The sequence below is a fragment of the Pseudorasbora parva genome, chromosome 14 (assembly GCF_024679245.1).
Source record: "Pseudorasbora parva isolate DD20220531a chromosome 14, ASM2467924v1, whole genome shotgun sequence".
Lineage (NCBI taxonomy): Eukaryota > Metazoa > Chordata > Actinopteri > Cypriniformes > Gobionidae > Pseudorasbora > Pseudorasbora parva.
This window is the reverse complement of record NC_090185.1, coordinates 23912688-23934773: the sequence shown is the minus strand read 5'-3', so window position 1 is coordinate 23934773 and position 22086 is coordinate 23912688. Positions and strand designations below refer to the sequence as shown.

Genomic DNA, 22086 nt, shown 5'->3' with positions numbered 1-22086 from the left:
TATTTGCATAAAATTGGGGTTTAAAAAGCTAAAATATGCATACAAATGCATATTTTGCTCACCATTTTTCCGTTCTGAAAATGGCCTCAATCTCTCAAGCATTAATTGAAAGACGCCAGCTTTCCCCGAAAGAAAGTAATATTGTGTATTGACCCGATAGTTTTTTTTTTTAATAAAGTATTTTAAAGTGTGCTGCTCATTCAGTATTTGTGCATTTTCATTTTTTTCCCTTGCCTCCTGTTGTCCCTTAGGATACAAGGAAAGAAAATAAGGATGGAGGATTATTTGTATATTGGAAATATTCTTGATCACTCAAGCGTCATTTCAGTGTCATTAGCTGCACTCAAGGTATGTGCCCTTTAAAATTTGTTCATTTGAGAAATTCATAGCTAATATCACAGTGCCCTTTTAAAATGTGAGATTTCTGGTTTACTTAAACTTCAAAGGTAAAGTGTAAATTCAAATTGTGGCGCGTGAAGAGGGAGAATTCATATATGCATCAGAGTCTTGACAAAGACTTTCACATAGGATACATCTGTGCATCCTTCCTCATAGCTCCTTGACTCCTTAGGGTGTGATTAGTGAATTGAGATGGCCTTCAAGATTGATTTATTTTATCAGTTTCCATGTCACAGGCTGGAGGAAGCATCAGTTTGGGTGCTGAGAAGCACCCATTGATTACTCCAGACTCCACCTATCGTTTATATACCTTTCATCATTGGTAAAGATGCGCAAATCTTAAAACCACTTGAGTCTGAATGCGCTCTCGCTCCTGAAGGCAAAGCCACCTACGCTGTTGAGCTTTCAGCCAAAGGTGAGCGGAGTTCTTGCTCCTCAAAAAGAGAGGGGGTGGATTGTTGCTAAGGACTTTAATGGACCTTTGCACACCAAGAAAATATTTTTTAAGATGCATATGGCGGAGGAAATGCTTACCCTTCTCAAGTTCACAAATGCGGAAGTGCGCACGTGAAAGAATAGAGCGTTTCGGGGCATCAAACTGCTTCTTGTTGGTTGACCTTGCTAGGAGATTTTCCCGTTGTTTTCTGACAACATGCAATGAAGGAAAAACTGGTGAAATGTGATTGTTCTTGGAGGCTTTGAGAAGAACAGAGATTCTGAGGGGGTAAAGAACAGGGGAAAGCCTTCAAAGAGTACATCAGATCTATGGCCTGCTGGGATTTCTTAGCTGTCGGGCGTTTTTTGAAGAGGAGCCGGATGAGTCTTAGGAGAATCGTGTTTTTAGTGTGCCTGAAATAGCGCTTGTGCACCAGGAGCTCCTCTTATCCCCCACTTCTCGATTTTTGCCTTTAATGTACATGGTTCTGTGTGTGAGTTCGAAGCCGATGTGATGCCTTATTCTCGATTCACAAGTGTTGTTTCCTTAAGCTATGCTTAGATGGTGACTTATTGACTGTAGATGCAATTTTATGGTGATGATATGTCTCTTTCATGTCTTCGGTTTCCGTTCTTGTCCTCAGGGTAACCTCAGGCGAGGTGTGAGGTACATGGATGGCCTGCTGCGATTTGGCACACACAACCGCTTCCCTCGGCACATTCTGACACTGGCTCATTGTCACCTTTCTTGAATGACATCGGGTGTCAGCAAGAGCACATTGTCCGACCTGAATGCTATTAACAGCTAGATAATCTTGTACTCTTGTACTTTGCTTATGTGATTCCTTTTATTTTATATAGGGCTGTGTCAGTGTATTTTAATTGAATTAATTATATGCAGTGTAATTAGCTCAGATAATTGTATACCGCCGTATTTGTTGAGAGTAGCCCCCAAACGATAAGACATTACATTATTGTGGTTGACAAAAACATTAAATAGCCTTTAGAAAAAAGGGCTTTAGTAGTTCAATATATTTATTTGGTTTCAATGTTATTTAGTATTAACCTACACAGCGTTTGAGTTTCTTTTTAGGTATATGTAGAGACTCTTTAGAGTTCTTGTATGGAATCCTTTTTTTTCTTCTTTTTTTTTTTAAATTAGGGGTACACATTAAATACAGTATATCTGAAATATCTTGAATATCATAAATATACATTTTTTTCATTTAAGCTGGGAGTTGAGGCCTCCATAGATAGGACTTGTTCGTTCAGCACATCTTATAGATGCTTGATTAGATTGAGATCTGGGGAAATTTGGAGGCCAAGTCAACACCTCAAACTCCTCGAACCATTCCTGAACCATTTTTGCTTCGTGGCAGGGCGCATTATCCTGCTGAAAGAGGCCACAGGAATACGGTTTCCATGAAAGGGTGTACATGGTCTGCAACAATGCTTAGTTGGTGGTACGTGTCAAAGAAACATCCACATAGATGGCAGATCGACAAACACGGGCCATCTTCGCTCCCCATGTGCATCAATGAGCTTTGGCCACCCAAGAACCTGTCACCAGTTCACCACTGTTCCTTCCTTGGACCACCTTTAATAGATACTGCAGACCGGGAACACCCTACAAAAAAAGTGTGCCATCCTGCAGAAAAAAAAATCTCTTCTCTATGCTAAGTTGTAGTTGCAGGAGTTTGTATATAGTTTTTCTGGGTATTTTATCAGATCTAATTTGTCTTTAGCTTAACTATCCCTCCAGCATTAGAGCTGTTACTTCACATTCAGACAAGGATTTCTTCAATTGTTAATTTGTGCACATCCACAATGGGTTTTTAAACTGCTGCATAGTTTAACATATAGCAGCAGAAGATTTTGCCGCAGATGACACGGCTGTCACATCATTCTTCTTTAATCTATGCAGTGGCGTCTAACCCCTGCTGTTTGATGATACCGTGGCACTTCGTTTTTCCAGCATCACTCTCACAGGCGTTTTTCCTTTCACTTCCCAGAGGTAATTACCTTGTATGAGCACCACGAGAGTACTCTGCAATTCTATGGCAAATTGTTCAATCGATAGGTTTGAGCTCAGGGAAAGATGCCGTGCCTGAGTTTTTAGTATTCAGACTGAAGCATTAATTAAAGATCCTCTTGCTGCTACTACTGCACTACATGAAAGGACCTTTCTGTTAAACAAAGATTCTACACCACAAAGATATTTAGTGATGGACTAAACAGCTGCTTTGTGAAAGTTTGGCCTACATTTCGTGACTAGGCAGTAGTTGCCTCTAATATGTTGCTATAATTAGGTTTACAAACTGTTTATTTCTGGAAGGATTGTTTATTCCAATAATTAATGTTTTGAATTTAATTTTATCTTTCAGTATATTTTCATTTAAGTGAAGTCTTTATGAGTGACTCATGAATCTCTTGAATCATTCATTCAAGAGATTCTTTAAAAAAATTCATCCAATGATGAAGTGCAATCTTTGAGTGAGTCATTCATACTGGCAGACATTTTGTTAGAAGCTCTACATGTTATTTTGTTGAGTAATCATGATCTCTGTTTTATCTTGAGTTTAGGCATTCTAGCTTGTTTTTTTGTGTAAATAAAAAGCATTTATTTTATTTTTAAACATTATTTTATCATGTTCATTGCTTGACATTGCTTAATGAAATGCCTTGGGGGGTTTGATGGATTCAATCTATGCCATCTATGTTGTGATTATCGTTCTGTATCCCATCCAGATGTAGTCTTTTTGTTCAAAACTTTTGTGTTTTAAAAATCACTTTCTTTTTCTTTTTTTTTCTTTTTTTGCTGTATTATACTGGAATTACTTTCCCATTCCACCCCCGTAGCATTCAAATTCTTCAAAATAATCAATTATTAATTTCTGTCTTGTCCCTCTGCTGCATGTGCTTGTCATAATCAGACCTGTCAATCTCCAAGATTTATTAATCAAAACAGCACAAAGCTGTCTCTTCAAATCAGTGTCCATTCACCACAAGTCATTTCTAATTAAATACAACAGTGCTTAATATGTCCAATCTCTTATCTTCCCACAAAACCGTCAGTGTTTTAAAATGAACAGGTTGCCTTTCTTCTGAAGCCCTTTCAGTTGTCTTCAAGAATCGTTTATTTCAAGAATGTAAATCTTCTGAAATATGTATCTGTCAAAACATACTGTTTACAGTGCTTTTTTATTTACTTATACGAAATGTCTCTAGTGTATTTTACAAACATTTTATAGATTTTTTTGGATCGTTTTAGACATGCAAATTTTGGTAAAATATTCTATTCACTTAACCAGGCTGTTATAACTTGTAAAAGTTGCTACTTCACATTAAATATGCATTAGTCTGGTCTGTTTGGTTCACTTTAGGCCACATTTTCTGGTTTCTCAAGCCATGCAGCAATGTCTGCACTGGCTGACTATAATATTTTTCTCGCTTTATTAGAGCATAAAATTGCTTGCACGTGAAAAGTCAGTTTCACAACCAAGTTGAAAAGTTCAGTTGGAAGAAATAAATTGGCATCTCTTTCTTACTGCACATGTCAAAGAAAAAATACAGTCAACCATTTCAATCTAGAGTAGGAATTCCCAAATAAGCCATTACTTTTTTTCACTACCAGAACCCCTGATATAGTGTTGAACTGAAAACTCCCTTGCTGTTCCCATCAAGAGACCGTAGTGTTCTCTACCCAATTCCTTTCATTCTGACAGTGTTTTGACAAATTAATAAAGGCACCGTTGGCTCCCTAAGTGACTTGCAGGAGACCAACACTTTTTGACAGAATCGCATGCAGTGAATTTTTGCGCACTTCTTAATTAGGAGTGTCTGTATCCCTTGTGGATGCAAAGTTGGAATTTGTTTTGGAAACTAATTAGTTATATCTGAAACCACTCTGGACTCCTAACCCATGGGTAAGCAGTTTCTAACAAGACTGAAAACAATCTGATTTGCGTTCAGATTATGAATTCTAGCTTTTTGTTTAAATAAAAAGCAATATTTACATGAAATGTTTTATAGCCTTAATTAACTATTTCTCTGCCATTGTCAATTTTCAGGAAATCCATGATTTCTCTGTTATAGGGTAGGGGCACTATACAGATCGTCTGAAAGAGTACCAGATCTATGGATCAAAATGCATATGAAGAAGCAGCAGAAATAAGTGATAGAATGCACATAATATCGTAATAACATTAAATATCTTATTACTATTGTGTATATATATTAAGAATATATCTCATCTGCCTCACACTGTGATGAGGAGTCACATCAGCTCACAAACACTCGACTGACGATATGAAGTGAGGTAAAGCATGTTATTAAACGTTGTCTTTTGTTGAACAGGTTTATGAGCGCTTCACTAGTTTGTGAAGATGTTTGACTCGTGTTGCTTTTCCAAACACGCGTTATAAGCGACTCTAACTCGCAGTCTTTCAGACGAAGCAGCGTTACTCCTGATCACAGAGCCGCTCTTGGCTAACACACAGGGCATTTCATTTAAAATCGCAGCCTTTGAGCTTTCATAATGGCACACAAGCCAAATCGCGATTGCGGTTCGATTTCGATTAATCGTGCAGCCCTAATAGAAAGAATGTCGAATTTGTAAATCCTTAGTCGTAGACACCGCTAATCTATATCTATATATCATATATATGTGCAATAGTAATATGACATTTAATGTTATTTCGATATTATGCACATAAGCAATCCTTATATCGCTTGTTTCTGCTGCTTCTTATGTGTTTTGAGATATATATAAATATATATATATGTACATATATATATATATATATATATATATATATATATGTACATATATATATATATATATATATATATGTACATATATATATATATATATATATATATATATATATATATATATATGCATATATATATATATATATATATATATATATATATATATATATATATATATATATATATGCATATATATATATATATATATATATATATATATATATATGCATATATATATATATATATATATATATATATATATATATATGCATATATATATATATATATATGCATATATATACATATATATATATGCATATATATACATATATATATATGCATATATATACATATATATATATGCATATATATACATATATATATGTATATATATATATACATATATATACATATATATATGCATATATATATATATGCATATATATATATATATATATATATATATATATATATATAATATACTGTGGTCCTTGCCTTGAAAATAATCAAAAAATAGTTTACCTCAAACAAATACAATTTCTACTTAAGTTTTACTTAAAGCTGCATGACTTCTGTGGAATACAAAAAAAAAGATATTTTGTAAAATGTTCATTTGGTCTATACAATGTAAGTTTGGACCCCACTAAAACCCGCTGAAAAAAGTTTCATGCTCCGCAGATTTAATAATGCAATGACAGTTTGGAACAACATGAGGGTGATTTTAAATTATTTTTGGTGAACTGTCCCTTTAAATAATTGCTCACCCATAAATGTATTTTTGCATACTTTTCAAGCTTAAAGAAGCCTGGAAAAGAGCAGCCTGGACATTGTGCAAAAAATCTCCTTTTGTATTTCATGAATACAAAAAAGTCATTCAGGTTTGGAGGAAAATGAGGTTGAGAAAATAACATTCTCTATTTTGAATGAACTTTTCCTTAAAATAAACAAAAATAACTCTGTGTCTGCAGTAGGTTCGTAATTCCTCCAGTCACATTGTGTTCATGAATCATGTCCAGACTCCAGCGACCGCCTTATGTAAGTGCCGTGGGCTGGACCCTCCCAGCAGGGTGACGGAAGCAGTACATAAGCTTGGGGTAAAAAATTAAATAATATAATTGTGTAGGCTGAAGGCTTCTTCACAAAATAACCTTGTTTATTTTTGTAACTTTATTTATTTTCATATAGTGTGTTTACTTGAATGTTGGTCTGCAAGAGATGTAGTATCGCTCGGAAAATATGCACAATCAAAAATGCCTAACCATGCATTTCAATCGTTCTGAACATGCTCATGCCATTAAGCCACCCACGACAGGCTCTCCTCTGTCTGAATCTGCATACGGCGTAGGAGGCTATTGTGTGGCCTCTCTTCAGTCCACTTAAATAGCCGCATTAGACTCACCGCTGCCCTTTCCATCTGCATAAAAATGAACAGTTGTATGGCAGATGCAGCAAAGCTTTCAACAGGAAATGTATACAGCTCCACTGTCTTGTTTATGTTAATGAAATCAGAACATTTTGACACTGAGTGACTCAGATGTGCTGTTTTTTTACGCTTTTATACAGCCCTTTTGCACAATGAGTGTGAATGTATCTCCAATATGTGTAACTTAAATACTTCCATAATCCAATATAAATACATGCATTTATATTGGATTTAAAATGTTTAGTTTTCCTGGATGTACAGAGTTAAATGGCTCATTTTATTTTTGTGTCTGAGCGTTCAGGAGGCTAGTGCCCCAAGCCTGTTCTGATATGAGTATTGAGAACAATAAATCCATTGCTATTCTTGGACAGGCTGTGGTGTATCATTCTTTATATAAGCTGATATTACACTCCTCCACGGCAATTGTTCCCTCTGATTGCTTTCAGCGCTCACCGCAATTGTGTATCATCCCATCATTTCATAAGTAAACATTGGGAGATGGCCTGTTGATGTTGCTGTATCATGAGGGACGGAGGCAAAGGAAATTGCTTAGGCCCTTTTTCAAAAACCTCCCATCTCATTACATTCCTGCTGGGCTCCAACAGCCAAATAAATGTGTTGCTTATTGACTCAAGAATGGTGATTTCGCACTGCCATTTGTTTTTGATGGATTTGTTTGTAAGATGCAATAACTTTCTGGGCTGTGCTTAGCCTGAAATTTTTCACACAAGGACTCGTAGTCCTTTCATAGTATGTGCTGGCTTTGATAGTTATGCTTCTGTTTAATGCATTGCCTGCTAGCTAGCAATAATATCAAGTGGTCTGAAATTACACAATATATACTATGTACTCTGTATGCAACTGTCTATTGTTTGAATTTTATAAGGTTATTTTGTAATCCAGTTTTGTCGGAGTCTGATAGCCCCTCCCCCTCTGCTATGTACTTTTAGGTGCGATAGATGAGTGTTAAGTGTCCAACACAAGTGCATCATCCATGTGTTTGAAGTGCACTTTTTCGTTTTAGAATTTTCCCTGTGAGCACCATAGGATAAAACAGACATTTTCTTTGTACACAAAAGGCCTATTTTTCTCAAATATTCTTCACAGATCTGTCTAAGGCCCTGTCCACACGAAGCCAGCGCTTTCCCAATCCGATCTTTTTTTCCCCTCGTTTCAAGAAATATCTGCGTCCACACGAGATTACAAAAACGGACTAAAAACGATGTAGTTTGCATGCCAGGCCAGTGTGTGGCGCTGTAATTCTGCCACAGAAATACACTAAAAACGGAGAAGAAGAGTTGTGGCTAGAAGGGGTAAAGCCAAGGGGGTAATCTAGCGCTCGGAAAGCGTTCCACCCCTAGGGGCTGCCATTGCTAACCAAGCCATCACCTGCTGTTAGCATCCCATTGACTCCCATTCATTTTTGAGTCACTTTGACAGTGAATAACTTTACATCTGAGACGTTTAAAGACTCCATTTGTCCATTGTTTATTTCTAAAGAAACACGACAATGCATAAAAGGCTCCGTTACCTTGTATCTTACACTATTGCCCCGTAGAAGCTGTTTTTGTAAAAATAGGCTAACTATTGCGTCATAACCAACGCGACTCTGTCGCACAGTTGAGAAATTACCGTATAGACCTGAGGAGACGCTCGCAGGCAATCTTTTACTGTCTATGAGACAGTCGGGGGGACGTGGAGACATAAAGTCTGATAAAGTCAAGGGGGAAGAATGGGGGGAAGCCCATAGTGAGCCAAAAGCAACGGGAGAAAATATTTAAACAACGTGATTCAGCTTTCCCTTTCCACAACTACTAGAAGACCTACAGCTGTCAGACAGGAGGCTCACGTCACATCTACGTCGTCAAGCTCAGTCTGAGCCTGCGCAGTTCGCTCAGCCATCAGGAAGTGAGTGCTCCTATACTGACATCACTTAACGCCGTAGAAGGCAATGGGATCGCTCCGTCCATTTCTTTTACTGTCTATGGGTAAAGCAGTGGTCGGAGGTGAGGAAAAATCTCACAATAAAATAACAATAAATGCATTTGCTACTTAACAGATGTGTTTTATTAATGCCTACACCTACCCCAACCCAAAACATACCCTTACAGTTATGCAGATACTTTAATTAAATGACGCGATATTGATGTGCGCATGCCCAGTGCCCGTAGTTGTATCCCTTACCTCTTTCACCGTGCTGGACGTAGTGTGATGACATCACCGTTTCAGAAAATATACGGATTCGCTGTACACACGAAAACGGAAGATGATCGTTTTCAGATTTATCCGCTTTGGGACCCGGTTTCGAAAAATATCGGATGCATGCTTCTAAAACGCCGGATCTGTGTGGACGAAATGCTGATACGGTACAAAATGTATACGTATACAGTAGGGCTGGGACAACGACGTCGACGCAAAAAATACGTCGACGCAAAATATGCGCGTCGATTCGTCAGACTCAAAATAAAGATGGTGGCGCCGGAGAGTAGTAGCAACCATAGATATACATAATAAAGTATATTATGTAATTAAGTATATTATTTATTATGTATATCTATGGTAGCAACACGAGTGGCTCCTCAGACTTTCAGAAGTGCAAGGCTTGCGGGTTGGCGCGCGGCGCGCACGGAGCACAGGTGCGCATGCACGCGTTTTGTTGTCACTGCTACATAAACAAATTTCTGCACACAGGAAGACAGATGTTTAAATTAAGTTACGGTACCGACATCCAGTTATGGTGTCCCGCCTTTGTTTTACTGTCTATTAAAGTCTGCCGCGTTTAAGTTATGGTGTAGCCTGTGTACTGTCATACATGTTTTCATAATGCAGAATATTCACTCAGCGCGCTGTCAGGCAGTTTGGGGCTGCCCACGACTGTGTGCACTCGAATGCCGTGACAGCGTGAGCTCACGCATACAATCAGTAGTAACAGTTCGTAATTATATCCATATATCCTACCTTTTCTTGTAAACCTGATAAAATCCATGGCAATGAACGTCATCGGGGATGTTTAATCCACAAGCATTCTGAGAATTATTCCTACTTGTCGTTCACATCAATCTAAAAGTTGTCCTTTTAGGCTATAGGCGATTTTCATTCAAAGATGTAAAAGTAATTAAGCTATGTAGCCTATTGTATCATTTTTTTTACTAGATAAAAACATTAAAAACATATTGCAATAAATAATTACTCTGTTTAGCCTATGAATGGGCAATCCGATCCAGTCAGTGCTGTCATTAGAGTGTGATAGCCAAACTTAACCCTTGATTAACCAGCGACACTATTTGCTATTTATCTTATTCCAATCCCATGCATTTTTACATGATTTGTTATTTGTTCTATTTTTTATATCTTTGCATTATATATGCAAATGTTTACTCATAAGAAATAATCTTATCTTGTTCATATAATTCAGTGTCACCTATCAACCTGTAAGTTTTGCTGCACAGCAATGAAGGTACTCTTTACAAGACGTATTGTGTCCTTAATAATGGCATCAGAATGCAACCAAAGCACATGATGGTAATAAGAAGATGGCTATAATTAATTGTAAATCATCCAAAATAAATGCCATGATCATTAGATTTTATACAGGTGTTACTATATTGATTTTGTAAATGGTGATCAGCAACCAAATATTGATAATAAGGAAGTTACTGCCTTTTGCCTTGGCATGACTCCACATTTTTTTGCAGACAATACAAAGGCAGTGTGCAGTAACTTCAAAATAGGGTGTGTGTGTGTGTGTGTGTGTGTGTGTGTGTGTGTGTGTGTGTGTGTGTGTGTGTGTGTGTGCGCGCGTGCGCGTGCGTGCACTTTATGATTTTATTGAATGCATTGTTCTTGTATAGTTTTTTACTTTGGGATTTTAAGAGCAATAAACATATATTGCAATGTTAAGGAATTAGTTTTTTTCATTCAGATAATTAAATCAACATGTATAAATTGCTATTAGGCAATTAATGGGGAGATAATCGATAATCGAATCGAATCGTAACCGAATCGGACAGGGAAAATTAATCGCTAGATTAATCGTTTAAAAAATAATCGTTTATCCCAGCCCTAGTATACAGCTAAACGCGTCTCCGTGTGGACGGGGCCTAAATCTGTGTTAGTGAGCACTTCTCCTTTGCCGAGATAATCCATCCACCTCATAGGTGTAGCATATCAAGATGCTAATTAGACAGGATGATTGTTACTGTTGCTTGTGAATTGAATGTTCATTTCTCTACCATAAGCTGTCTCCAAAGGCGTTTCAGAAAATTTGGCAGTACATCCAACCGGCCTCACAATCACAGACCACATGTAACCACACTAGCCCAGGACCGCCACATCCAGCTTCTTCACCTCCAAGATTGTCTGGGACTAGCCACCCGGACAGCTGCTGCAACTATCAGTTTGCATAAGCAAATAATTTCTGCACAAACTGTCAGAAACCATCTCAGGAAAGCTCATCAGCATTATCGTCGTCCACATCAGGGTCTCGACCTGACTGTAGTTCATCGTCATAACCAACTTCAGTGGGCAAATGCTTGCATTCAATGGCATCTGGCACTTTTGAGAGTGTTCTGCTCACGGATTAATCCCGGTTTTCACTGTACAGGGCAGATGGCAGACAATGTGTATGGCACATCACTCCTGGGGGTGAGCGGTTTGCTGATCTCAGTGTTGTGGATCGATTGGCCCATGGTGGCGATGGGGTTATGGTATGGTACGGGTGCTTTTTATTGAGGACATTTTTAATGCACAGAAATAACATGACTAGATCCTGAGGCCCAACATGATGATGCACGGCTCCATTTTGCAAGGATCTGGACACAATAACTAGAAGCTGAAAACATCCCAGTTCTTGCATGGCCAGCATACTTACCACACGTCACCCATTGAGCATGTTTGGGACGCTCTGGATCGGTGTATACGACAGAACAACCTGATCAACTCTGAAAGAGATGTTGCATCTTGAAATATTGTCTTGAAATATTGATCTCACCAGATACCCCCAAACCCTCCCAATACAGTAAAACTGCACATTTTAGAGTGGCCTTTTATTGTGTCCAGCCTGAGGCACACCTGTGCAATAATCATGTCTAATTGATATGCCACACCTGTGAGGTGGATGGATTATCTTGGCAAAGGAGAAGTGCTCACTAACACAGATTTAGACAGATTTGTGAAGAATATTTGAGAGAAATAGGCCTTTTGTGTACATGGAAAAATAGATCTAGATCTTTAAGTTCAGCTTATGAAAAATTGTTTGTTTATAATTTTGTTCAGGGACACACTTAGATTTTTGTAGCATTCCTGGATGTACTTAATCTGCCGTCTTGACATTTTTAATTTAATGGCTCTGGCTGCTAGCTAATAATGGCAGCAGCCTATTCAATCAGCCTTGTATAACTTTTTAATCTTTACTTGTTAATTGTGGAAGAACTTTCTTGGTAGCTTGGAAGAAAATTGCATGATTTATACTCAACCCTGAAAATGTCTTATACATTACATTTCATATTTTACTGGAGCTAAATGGTCAAATCACACAATCCCCTGTCTTTGTGTTTTCAGTTAGCCTTCAGTTGGCAGTTAAGTCTAATAGCTTAGCTATTTTTTTTTTTGCGTAATTCTGCAGTATTCTACACCGTTTTGTAGTGTTCACACTGAAAATGCAGCAAGGTGTTTTATATAAATTAAATGGAAATACTTATATAAATACATACTTATATAAATTATACAGAAATCATTCATCTAGATCGGTGTGCTGCAGTTTCATCATCTGTCACGTTTAATGCTAGGGCATTGTTTCGAATTTAGTGTTTTTATAATTTTTATTGTTTGTTGGTGGGAAAAAATAGTCCTCAAGGTGATCCCAAAAATATTTTTCCTCTGTCATATAAAACAGGCAAAATGATCTGCCAATGGGGTGAGAAAAATAATCTTATTTCTGATTGAAATCTTGTTTCTTGTTTTCGTCCCAAACAGAAATAAGGTTATCTTTCTCACCCCATTGGCAGATCACTACAGTTGTGAGGTGGACTTCCTTAGTCTCATAGAATTAAAATGATTATTAAAGCTTTGTAGTTATAGTTATTTTTCTTAGTGTGAACAGCCCATAAAGGGAAAGTTCACCCAAAAAATTAAATTGCCATTTTCTCATCCTCATGATTGTCCAATCCTGTATGAATTTCTCTCTTCTGCTGAAAACAAAAGATGTTTTGAAGAATGTCAGTAACAAAACAGTTGATGGACCCCATTGAGAAAAGAAATACTAAACAGGTGTTGGTCATATAATTAGAATATCAACCAAAAAGTTGATTTATTTCACTAATTCCATTCAAAAAGTAAAATTAAACACAGACTGATATATTTCAAATGTTAGTTTCTTTTAATTTTGATGATTATAACTAGAAAATCCCAAATTAAGTATCTCAGAGAATTAGAATATTACTTAAGTCAATTACAAAGAAAGGGTTTTTAGAAATTGTGGCCGACTGAAAAGTATATACATGAAAAGTATGAGCATGTTCAGCACTCAATACTTAGGCGGGGCTCCTTTTGCCTGAATTACTGCAGCAATGCGGTGCGGCATGGAGTCGATCAGTCTGTGTCATGGCTCAGGTGTTATGAGAGCCCAGGTTGCTCTGATAGTGGCCTTCAGCTCTTCTGCATTGTTGGGTCTGGCATATTGCATGTTCCTCTTCACATAAGGTCAGGAGAGTTTGCTGGCCAATTAAGAACAGGGATACTGTGGTCCTTAAACCAGGTTCTGGTTGCTTTGGCAGTGTGCAGGTGCCAAGTCCTTTTGGAAAATCAGCAACCCCATAAAGCATGAAGTGCTTTAAACCTTCCTGCTATACGGCTGCGTTGACCTCAGAAAACACAGTGGACCAACACCAGCAGATTGCATGGCACCCCAAACCATCACTGACTTTGGAAACTTTCACTGGACCTCAAGCAAAGTGGGTTGTTTGTCTCTCCTCTCTTTTCCATATGCTGGGACCCTGATTTCCAAAGGAAATGCAAAATTTTCATCAGAGAACATAACTTTAGACCACTCAGCAGTCCTTTTTGTCTTTAGCAGAGGCGAGACACTTTTGAAGCTGTCTGTTGTTTAAGAGTGGCTTGACACAAGGAATGCCATGTCTTGCATAAGTCTGTGCATAGTGGTTCTTAGTGGAAGCTAGGGGCTGTCTTCGACTAAGGATTTAGACATTCGAATCAGAATTGTCGAATCTCTCTATGGTCGATCGATAGTGGAATCGACACTTGTCAGCAAAAGGGTAAAACTATTTTTATTTTCCTTTACACACTGCACACAGCAACAACTTTTAATAAAGCGACCAAAACTGCCTGCCAACTTACAGACGAACTGACAATGGCTTTCTTATTTAGGTTTAAATAAAAGGTAATGTGGTGGATAAACATTCATAAACCGTTTTCTCATAACATGTTAAAGCCGCGATCAAAATACAGAACATCACACAAATATATAAAAGAACATTTTGATAATGAAACCTAAAAAAAAATTCTGCCTAGAGAGGAAAAGAACACTTTGAGTGTGTTTACATGCACGTTCTTAAGCCGATTGTGCCTAAAGGGGTGAAGGACTCGAAGCTTAGCCCCATGCCTCATGACGCACACATTATATAGCCTACACGCGAGCTCAATTTTGAATTGACTGACAGAAGAGCTGCACAATGAGTGTATCTTGTAGCACAGGGTTAAATCAGTATGTACATTGAAGATTTGAGGGAAATATAATATAAATTTTATATAAAACCTTGATAAAGCGCTCTGTGGTGCGGCAGGATTTTAAACAACTTCCTGAGTGGCCGCGGACAGGCGCTGAATGCTGCCGCCGGTGTGTGTACACTCATTGAACGTGTTCTAATTGTAAAGGCGCGGTGCGAAGCTCAGCGCCCTTAAAGGGGTCGCCCACCGGATGCTCAGCTCTGCTCAGCGCGCGACACGTCTTTAAAATATTGAGCACCCCCATATTGCCAAAATGATATGATCCTCGTTTCATAACACCCGCGAAGATTCGACCGTGAGATCGGTGGTCAAATCAGGCTCCACATATCGATGCATCGAATCTTCGACTATTCGGGGTCACCCCTAGTGGAAGCACTGACTCCAGCTGCAGTCCACTCTTTATGTATCTGCCCCACATTTTTGAATGGGTTTTGTTTCACAATCCTCTCCAGGGTGCGGTTATTTCTATTGCTTGTAGACTTTTTTTTTCTACCACATATTTTCCTTCCTTTTGCCTCTCTATTAATGTTCTTGGACAAAGAGCTCTGTGAACTGGCTGTCACAGAGGCTGAGGCTGTGAACAGAGGCAGCGAACTGAGGTCCAGCCTCTTTTGCAATGACCTTTTGTGGCTTGCCCTCCTTGTGCAAGGTGTCAATTATCATCTTTTGGACAACTGTCAAGTCAGCAGTCTTCCCCATGATTGTGTAGCCTACAGAGACCATTTAAAAGCCTTTGCAGGTGTTTTGAGTTAATTCGCTGATTTCAGTGTCACACCAGGTATCTTCAATATTGATCCTTTTCACAATATTTAAAGATCCCATTCTTCGCATGTTTTCGAAGCTTTGATTATGTTTACAGTGTGCAATATAACATGTTCATGTTTCGTGTGTAAAAAAACACAGTATTTTTCACACACTTGACTTATCTGTACAGCGCTGTTTCCTCTGTCCTAAAAACGGCCTGATGATTTCCTTGTTCTATGAAGTCCCTCCTTCAGAAACACATAACGAGTTCTGATTGGGCCAGCGCTTCCCGTGTTGTGATTGGACAGCAGCTTAGCACACTTTGCCCGGAAAGGTCCCGTCTCTTACCATAACGGAGATGCAAGCGCTGAATGCGCGCTCTTCTCCACGTGGGACAGCAACAAGACCAAGCCCCCTTTTTTGCGTGTTCTTGTGGGCGGAGGGTTAGTCAACAAATGGTTTCAGTGACGTCATTCATGCAAGGAAGTGCGGGGTGCAGTCCAAACCGGCCGTTAGCTGTAGGCTTTGAAAGGGAACTTCTGTTAAATAAAATATCTCGCTTGGCATTGAACTTTTTTTTTTCATTGAGCTTGAGCTTTATCATTTTACAGGTATTATTTATGCTCTTATAGCAACATTACACACTAACTAAAGTTTGAAAGATGGAATCGCGAAGAACGGGACCTTTACATTTTCTGAGATACTTAATTTGGGACTTTCCTTAGCTGTCAGTTATAATCATCAAAATTAAAAGAGAGTAACATTTAAAAATGTATCAGTATGTGTGTAATGAATATAATATACAAGTTTCACTTTTTGAATGGAATCATTTAAATCAATCAACTTTTTGACGATATTATAATTATGACCAGCACCTGTAGACATCAATGGGGTCCATCAACTGGTTACAGACATTCTTTTTAAATGTGCTTGGGTACTTTTCCATAGTGTGTGTGGCAGTTTATTATGCAGCTGGGATGGTCCTCTTGTTAAGAAGTACGTTTGCAGGGTAAATTAGGGTTTCCTTTTGTACCATTGGTTTTCATTTCATTTTCCAGCGTTCAGTGCACCACATTCGCCTTATCTGCTTTTCATCAGAGGGGCATGTATTTATTTGTGACAGCCAAGAAATTGGGGTCCATGACCACAACAGGTATAGACTCCCATCTACCTGGGCTTTTGCTGTTTACTCCGACTGCACACAATCAAGTTCTGTGTAAATGCAGTGACACAGTTTGACCCCATTTATAATCCCTAAGCCTCGTCCGAAAGTGCTTTTGCTTGCAGCTAAAATTTTGAATGGTCAGACAAAACCATTGACATCAACACTGACTCATTCCGTCGTGATACTGAGGGGGAAAATATAAGAAATGGGTCCTTTTTCATAAAGTTTACCATTGCCAGGCAATTCCGTCCTGCTCTGATAGCATCAAGCTCCTCTGTAAATATTACACAGTGTGTCTTCATTTGAACCGATGCAACACCACTCATGGTGCCACTGGGAACATGATTAAGAGATTAGTTTTCTTGTTAGATGCTCTCTGAAGACAACAGCTCAAAAGAAGCACAGTTAAGGTACACATTGTGAAATGCAGACTGCAATTTCCTCATACCCAAGGGACACTTTTATGAGACGGCTGGATTTTGTGTTGTCACGTTGTACTGAGAGCATCTTTAAAGCTTGATTACAGAATATGAGCCAGTCGTGAAGCAGCAGACGGCCCCTTGCGGAAACACACGGTGCTTTTGGCCGATGGCACCCTGTTGCCGTAGTCTGGAGGCTGTAATAGTGATGGCTTCAATTTTTTCTGGCGAGTCTCCCAGCGTTACTCTGGCATGTTTCACGGGGCAGAATGCTTGGCTGTGTTCTGAATTGCTCATTACATTCCCAGAGGCGAACACAGGCCAACCCAAAGATACAAACAAAGACAGACGCAGCCGACAGCAGGGAGTCCCCCCCCCCCAACCCACCCCACACACACACTGCACGGTGACTGCTTGCATTTCTCTTGCAGTGCTAGCATAAGACCCACTTGCTGATGATAAGCTATTAATTCGGTATGTTGGGAGTAGGAATGTGCAAAACTGCTTATTTTGAAAATGTACTTTTGGTTTTAAGAAAGTTGTAGTCTACAACTAGACTGGTTTTGGGTTCACTTGTTCCTAAATCAGACGTAGTGTTCGGGGGATGTGATGATCATAGTCTATGCATGCTATGATTCCAAATCATCTGGAAGGGTTTCTTGAGACATGTTTTTAGGTGTTTTGGTTAAAAGTTTGTCTGAATGGTTGTAGCAAGACTTAATCTATTTACATAGATTGATTTTCACAAGAGGGTTCTATTGTGCTAATGTTTAATTACCGTGCTAATTAAAAAAATTATCAGTTGCGTTAGTGGAGCTGTTAATGTGTAATCTTTTTTCCCAGCTAGGCTTCCAGCTAAGCTAATGGCTTACTATACAAACCCAGCATAGTGCTTGCCTACTCATTTAACATAGCAACAGAGTTTTTAAGGGAATGACTGAGACTCTGCTAACTGCTAAAGCTCCGCTAACTGAACATCATCGTTAAAAAATGTCATATTACTGAAGCTGCTAATGCTCAGGCATTTGTGTTTTAAAGGTGACCTGTTAGCTGTTAGCAAGCTGATGGCTTAGCATACAAACATAGCATAGTGCAAATTAAATGAGCTCTTTTGATAAGTGCAAAGAAGTTTTCATGATAGCGCACTATATATTTGATCAAGGAAGAGGGAAGGATATAAGGATATATATAACTGCTAGTTGTTCTAGGTCATTTTTCCTCCTTGATTTTTTTTCCAATTTGTCATCTCCTCAGCTATGGGATAGAAAAAATATTGATCGCCGCCTACTTTAAAAAAGTGTCAGTGCTTTAAAGGGAATGATTGCTGAGACAACTTTCCAGAGAAGCAAACAGCTAAAGCACAGCACACTAATTAGCACACTGGTAAATATCAAAACTACAAAAAAAAAACTACAAAAAAAATGTATGTGTGTATATATATATATATATATATATATATATGTCTGTGTATATATATATATATATATATATATATAGAGAGAGAGAGAGAGAGAGAGAGAGAGAGAGAGAGAGAGAGAGAGAGAGAGAGAGAGAGAGAGAGAGAGATACATAAAGTTAACCAATTATTGAGGAAGCAGAAACTAACCCTTCTTCTGGGAGTGCATACTGACCAAAATTTCAAGTATCATTTTATGGCTCTTAGTGCTCGTCACAAATTGATGGTGGTGCTGCTTGTTTTTGTTTTGTTTTTCCAGCTTCTGAAGAACCAAAAAACCTGTTATTCTCAGAACGAACATGCTTTGCATCATCTGATGAATACTAGCTCATGATCTTTGCAGGTGAACATCTAATATTTATGTATCAACTTGAAATAAATATGACTTATATACTAACAAGTTATAATAACTTGGTGCAGTGTTCCCACTTGGTGTATAAATCAGCATTTTGGGGTCAATACATTCATTCGTAATAAAATGTGTTTTCAGAAAAGCATCAAAGTGAGTCTCCGAATTAACCAGAAGTCCTGTCTCTGCAGTAGAACGGTTTGGGTTTTTTTGAGCGTGAACAAGAGGATATTAATTCGTCTTGACTGCAGAGAGATGGCATGTCATGTGCTATGGAACCCCAGGATGAACAAGGCTGTAATGAAGTGATGTTAAAAGAAACCAAAGAACGTGGAGTCCCAGCATCATGCTGAATCTTAGCTGTGGTACCAAATAATCATCGGGCAACGTGAGCCAGGTTCTTTTCAGATGTATACTATGTAATTAAGGCTATAATGAATGTAAATATGCAATTTCCTTAAAGTGTGCATTGAAGTGCAGAAAAGTTTATTCCTAAAGTAATGATCACGTGAATTCTTTCATCATCAAATCATCAAACGAAATTGTAAAAATACTATTTCTATACAGGTTTCCCCAAACTCATCTTCCATTGGTCGCATGAATGGACAGTTACACCCCCAAATTCATGTCATTTCTAGTGTGGCGTCAGGCAGGTCAGTATGTTCCAGTTTTTATTTTACACTTTTTGAGGGAAATAACCTACAGATTATTGACTTATATTTGTCTCCGTGCATTACACAAGGATAAAATAAAGAGAAAATATTTTGACGTTGAAAAATTATGCACTTTAACTTTAAGGTTTTCGGCCTTGCTATGCAATTGGATAAAAGCAGCTGTAGTTTTAGTTTCAGCTCCAAAACAGCGTAACCTTGGCACATTTGTTGAGTTCTAACTTAATTCGTTCACACTTTATGTTAAGGGCCAATTATCACTATTAAAGGCACAGTACGTAATATTTGATTTAATTTTTTATTAAATTATCCAAAAACCACTAGAACAATGTTATATTTTGTTGACTTGTGTACTTACATCATCCCATATGTGTCCAAGAATGATTGTTTAAATTCAGAGAAATAAGCTATTTTAAGCACAGATTATGTGCATATGTTGTCTATCGACTACATCACAGCCACGTTACCCTCCATTTCCGTGGATAGAAACAATGGAAACTCCAGAGATGCTTTAATATAGCGTTGTGTTTTATTAGACAGGTGAGCAATCTATCTATGGATACATTCATCAACATTGTTTAAATCTCTTTTTCTTGATCTACGCAGCGGCGTAGCACCAAATTTTGGGCCCTGGGTACAAACCATGCTGGGCCCCCGTACCATGTATGTGTATGTATAGAAAACTGACTTCTAAGGGCCCCACCCCTGCCTCGGGCCCTGGTTACTCGGTACCCTTTATCCCCCCAGTCTGACGCCCCTGACTGCGAGTACCATGTTTTGCCATGCCTAATATCGATCTAGTTTACTGCAATGTGCTACAAGTGTCTCATAGTAGAACTCGCAGAGTAGCATTATACAACTTTAAATACTCTCAAATAATCCATCTAATATTATAGAACAACACTGCGTTACCCCACATATACATGAGCGGAAGAAGCGGAAGCACTCGTCTGTGGCATAATAAAAGCTCCATGAAATCAAGGCATCATCAAGCAATGCCTTTTTGACATTATTTTCTACACTGGTCTGAACGCTGGGTTTCGATGGGCGTGCTGCACTGGAGACGCTCACAGCAAGGATTGGATAAGATTGGGATATTTAATGAGCTTCAGCTCCAGTTCAGTTCACATGAGGGAGGAATGATTCTCTCGACCACAGGGCTAGTAAACGTCTTTATCAAACAAACACAATGATTTATTTCTCATCCATCCGTGATTGATTGGACTATTTTTGTATTACATAGCCCGCACGATCGGTCGATATAAGCGTGAAACATACACACACACACACACACACATGTGCGCGCCCTTCAAAAGTCAATAGAGAGATAAAAGCGCAGAACAAGGAATATTACGAGATTCATTGGCCTGCCGACAGGCTTATGTTTTGGTAGCCTGTCTGGAAAACACACATCCCCAGGACATTGGTCTTTGCAAGCCCTGGCCCATACATGTCTGAGTCCAGCGTGCTAAAGGTATGTTCTGTTAGACAAGTACACATAAGCAAAACGAGCTATAACAATGCAATACGATTACATATAAAAAATACGTTTTACTCACATAAGTGTGTTGCACCATACCTGTCGGATCCAATATAGAAGCACAGCATTGTTTCAATCTCAATGTCTGCAAATCCAGCTCGACCTGAGATTTGTTTACAAACGATTCCGCAGTGAAATGAATCGAAAACACGTACATGTCTTCCCCACATCAGCTGGAACTTCATTAAAAATAAAGTTTAACCACACATTCCTGTAGAGGCGTGTTTCGTTGCGCGATGATGTATAGAAGACACACACACATGATCGTTTTCTGGGCCTGGTGTCTATAAAAACTTTTCAAGACTAACAAGGAAGTTTTTAGCTCTGAAACTTACAGGATATTCTTATATTACCATGACCTTTTATATATCAAAAGCTCAAGGGAAAGTTGATTTCTCAATTAATCACCCCTTTAACATTAGGTATTGGATGTAGAATATGGTCGTGCAGATTAAGGCATTAATATGTGCTTTATAAGTTCTAATAAACCACCATTATATTAATATGCTAGTAAGGAACTAGTGAGAATTGGACCTTAAAGTAAAATTGTCAAAATTCTGATATTGTAGGCTCTCAAAGTTCCCAAATAGCCTATATAACGTGTCAGCTCTTCCCTATGAATGTACAATGTCCCTGGATAGTCCTTTTGTCGCCCCTAGCATGTATTTTTAGCTTATAGCAGGCAATTAGTATTTACAGCACCAGATACCTGGCTAATGAATTTAAATGGCTGTGTTGTCTTAGATCTGTCCAGAGGAACAAAAGGTGATGTCATGCTTCAGAAGAAGCGGGTTGTCTATTTTTATTCGTTAACTCTGGGGCTGGAGCTCTGTGGGCTAGCTGGAAATAGCATTCATTGTTTGAAAGTATTGACTCAAATCCTGCATTAACCTCCAAGGTAGTGTCGCTCTACTATGCTTCATTCATTTTAAACAGATCATCGCATATTTTGCTACCGTTGCTCTCTGA

General features: G+C 38.4%; 1 long non-coding RNA gene across 1 annotated transcript; it reads left to right on the top strand.

Annotated features, from left to right (window-relative positions):
• The first annotated feature begins 263 nt into the window (after window positions 1–263).
• Window positions 264–19266, top strand: LOC137040394 (uncharacterized). The gene is made up of 3 exons (XR_010897891.1): window positions 264–348; window positions 18817–18900; window positions 19048–19266. It is a non-coding gene; the product is annotated as an uncharacterized lncRNA (long non-coding RNA).
• The last annotated feature ends 2820 nt before the right edge of the window (window positions 19267–22086 follow it).